Consider the following 5,006-nt stretch of genomic DNA (forward strand, 5'->3'; position numbering starts at 1 on the left):
ATATATATATATATATATGTTGTTACGCGAATATAATACGTTAATGGCTGTGTTCAGAAGAGAAAGCTTTGTAAATGTTGTAAAATTCTTCAACACGATTGGTTCTTGCTTTAGGTTCTTTATGAATTTAAATGTATACTAATAATATTAAAGCCCAGTTGCATCAATATCACTTTAACTCTAACAAAGCTAGATTTAAAACTATCTCGTTTTAAAGCCAAAAAGAGACAGAGACAGAAAGAGCCGCTTAAAATCAAAGTAACGGTGGTGCAATCGGGCCTAAATTAAACAATTTACAACAATTGCGAAACTGCTTTCTTTGCTGAAAGCAAAGAATGTAGCAGCTAGGTTTTGCCTAATCATGCCTAACCATGTCTTATAGCATACTGATAAATTCAAAATTGCGATCGTATTAAATAAGTGAGGAATAAATAATAATAATTAAAACAAATTTTTAATTTTTAAAATACAAAAAATTAATAACTAACAGAGCTAATGAGAGCCAGTGCGAATAATCAAGTGCAACTAGATTTTGTAGATTAAAAAATCTATAAAATCTATTTTGCGCTTCATTATCTGCACTGGCTCTCATTAGCCCTGTTATTTATTGGTTATTATTGTATTTTAAATCGATAATATAAGAACTCGCAATTTGCGAGCAAGTTGCCCACCCAAATATTCAGAATTTATTTTTATATATTTTTCAAAAAATTAGATTGGTATTATACACCAACCTATTTCGTTCAAGTCCTCGTCTTTCTTTTAGCCAATATTCTGGCTTAATATGTCAAAAATTGATAGCAAGGAGAAATATTCCTTTTTGCTGTCGAGAAAAGTGTAAAATTTTATTTTTATTTTGTATGATCCGCGAAACACGAACGCGTCGCGAAGGGCCATCATATTAATGAAATTGATTAAATATTAATTATCAATAATATAATTTTATTAATACATGAATAAATTTCGCATTTATTCGTGTCTATTCACAATAAAAAATATAAGTATTTGATTAAAAATAGATCTAAATTAAAATAAAATCTCTGAAGAATATTTTCAACATTTTGATTGTATGAATCTCAAATATTATGAAATTAGAAAAATTTCTTAATATAAATTTTGCAGAATATAACTTCAATTTAAAAATAAACTGAAAATTACTACATCGATTACTATCAGATGAAATTTAAGGCCAATGTACATATTCGAACGATTTGTTGCTGAAATCATTTCATCTCAAAGCATATGGAAATGAAAAATTCAGATAAATGATGTAAGATCCAAAAGAGATAATTTTCCCTCACATATCAACAAGTATATTTTTTATAATTATTATAAAATAATAATATATATTTTTATAAATTAATATTTTTGAAATTATTACAATAATATTTTGTATAATTTATTATTTCAAAATTAAGTACATTTTAAGTGACGCAAAAACACAATTTTAAAGTAATTATGAGATAATATTCTTATATTTCTTGATAAAATATATATTGGATCTTACATCATGTTACTACTGAATGTATAAAATCCAGGAACTACATATGGATAAGTTCTAAAAGTTTAGACTAAAGTCAGTGCATTTAGATAAATTACAGTAATAATTAATAATCGTAAAATATCTTTTATAAAAAAACGAGAAATTGTCAATAAATTATATAACATATACGCTATATTAAAATATTTGTTATTTCATTAGTAATGTATACAAATAAGTATACACAAATAAGTGTATAAAAAACGATACAAGGAATATCTTAAAAAACAATATGTAATATACATATATATGCATGCATATGTGTATTGCTTTTCTGCACCAACTTATATAAAATTTAATCCTGTATGAATATTTGAAAATAGAATAGGTAGGAAGAATAATAAAACATATTTTTTATACTGTAACAAACTTTCAATATTATGATATTTAGAGACAACAATTTTGTTTACCCTATTTACTTTTTATATGTATATATATATATTTTTTATATATTTAATTTCCTGTATTTCATATATTTAAAAAATACAAATATTTTATTATCTTTTGTTTTAACGTGATATCATAAATTTTACAGAGCATGTACAATAAAAATCATAAGAAGAAGCATCCAGGATTAAATTTATCCTAATCTGTTCTAACTTATCCACTTTAAGGCAACGGATGCATGGAACGCTATACATACATTTATAAAAAATATACATTTTTATTAAATTAATGCATACATATGTGCATCTACAGACATATTAATAAAATCACCACGCATTCGTTACCTCAATAAAAACATTAATTCATCACTCACCAATTTGATGCGCAACAGCGGAGTTTCATCTGCAACGTCGCTACGATGATTCTGTAACAAAAAGAATATAAAATCTAAATTAAAACAGAAAAAATCAATTAATATTTTCAAAATATTTAATTTTTAAAAATATTTAATAAACGTAATTCTTTTGAAAATAATCACGTAATTTTCAAAATATTTTTACAAGCGAAATTTTTAATTTATTCGAATTTTTTAATTTACCATTCAGTTACAAATTTATAAAAATAATTATATACTCGAAAAAATGTTATCTGATATACATATTACATATATAATTGTATATAAAATATGTCAATTTTATATATAAATATATACAATTTTATATAATTTTATATAATTATATATAAACATTTTTTCTCGAGCATTTTCTAAAAAAATCTTAAAAATATGTAGATATTTATAAAATTTCAAAATAATTTTAAGATAATTCTTTTTTTCTAATTACAATATTATTTTTAAGTCGTTGTAAAATAAAGCGAATAAATAGAAAAAAGATATTGATTTTACAAAAGCAAAAAATATTTACCGCAAGGTTGCTCCGCCGGTGCCCGATGCCCCTTCCAGACCTCCTCCTCCTCTCAGAGTTGGATTGACATCCTCTCGCACTGGAAACTCGCGTAAAACACTCGCGAATAATTGACTATCGCGCGCGGACGATAACTTGAACGGCACTCCCGAAACAAACGCGCGACGCGACGAACCGGCTGCGGTTCGTTCATTTTCAAATAAATCGGCGACGAGGGTACGTTAGTTTCCCTGGATTGGATTTTTATATGAAGAGAACGATTTTACAAAAAATTTATCTAGATCATTCAGAAAATTCTGAAAATTTTTAGATTTGAGAAAAACCGTTCTTTTCGTATAAATATCCTCTGGGTACTAAGTTCTCCCACCATGTCATACCCGTGAGAGGCAAGATAATCTGAAAAATGTAATGTATAGATAAAAGGGTCGAATCTTTTATTTATAGATGATTTATTTATAGATGTCTGTAAGATACGAATAGAATCAATGAAATGGGCTATTTAATAAAAAAGAGAAATGTTTCTTTTATTCTAATAATAGTTTCGATAATAATAGTTTCAAAGAGTTATTCTTAAACGGATCGTGTAACGGAAGGTGCACAAAAAAAAATATAATTAAATTTTAAAATTAATTCTGAAAATAATTCTGAAAGTAGGAATCGTGTTATTTGTATGAGAGTATTATTCATATTAAATTACTTTTTTGTAACTCGTGTGATATCCGTTCGTACGACTATGAAGTAGTCGTGTCGCGTGCCGCTCTTCTTCACATTTCTTTTCGAAACATATAATAATCGCGAAAACTGCTGAAAGATATAATACGAAATGTTGTATTTTATGTTGAATATTCACATAATACGATTACTAGTATGATTAATTATTCATAAAGTACAACTTTTCGTATTATATTTTACATTCTTTACGATAAGATTTCAAAAAGTCATGTGAAACAGCCGAATGCGACACGATTACTTGCTTCTACGAATTTCGGTAAGGGAATGACTGCGCCGTAACTACGCGTAAACATGACGCGCCGCCTCGTGCCACCCCGTACCATCCACGCCTCAAGGTCACGCGCCAACCGTCTAACTTTCGAAATAATAACGAATATTACGAATAAGTAAAATACGAATAGAATATATTGTTGAATATATTCTTTACATTTTTAATCTTCTTCGGTTGATAAAACAATTATTTCTAGTTTTAGCAGCGCGAATTTAATGTGATATCATAATTATATTGCGATATACCGAGGAACATATTCGACGTTTAGTTTATAATTTTTAATATTTCGTATCAATTATAATGTGCTAACAAAAAAGGCAAGAAGTAAAAAGAGATTCTTATTAGCGTGGTTTTTCTTACATAATTATTCACGTGAAATGCTATTGATAAAATTATATCTCAATTTTGATTGAATCAATCTTTTTTGTACAATTAAATAAAGATTAATAATATCATACATCCTTTAAATGAAGATTAAATGCAAAAATTTATTTTAAATTATAAAACAATTGCCAATAAATAGAATAATGTGTATAAATAGCAAGTATCTAACAATAAAAATCTCATTTTTATTGTTAATTTTTATTGTTAACCGTACATCTGAGAACACACGAAATATTTGAAATATTCATGAGCTGTGTATGTGAGTAATGAAACTAAGAAATGAAGAATAAAACGTGCAATACAACCTATTAACCCTTAGTATACTCCTTAGGTTTAGGCAACCTTATGTAATTCGCGTTCGTAGATATCTAATTGCTATTAATTAATGCGCCAATCCGGAGCGACTCGTAAACACGTCCGCCTCCCTTCGAGATCGCCGAGCGAATGCCGAAGTGATGACGTAGCCAACCACCGCGCCGCACGGCTCCCCCTCCCTTCCTCGTGTTACCTTTCCCCTCGCTGCTCGCTGTACGCCGGGCGAATATTCTACTACTGGGTATGAAAAATATTCACGGTTTATTCAATTATTCGTATTTTACATGATTTTTACAAACGGATATCGCCGTAAATTTCGCGTTTTACTTTCTGGCATCTCTGGCACAATTCTATATTACTTGCTTGATTCTTTTAAACTATTTTTCAGAAATTCTTTAAACATAGGTATGATCACGCCTCGATAAAATAACATACGAATTATTTAAAATAAAAA

This window comes from Atta colombica, unplaced genomic scaffold (genome assembly GCF_001594045.1).
Source record: "Atta colombica isolate Treedump-2 unplaced genomic scaffold, Acol1.0 scaffold136, whole genome shotgun sequence".
NCBI lineage: Eukaryota > Metazoa > Arthropoda > Insecta > Hymenoptera > Formicidae > Atta > Atta colombica.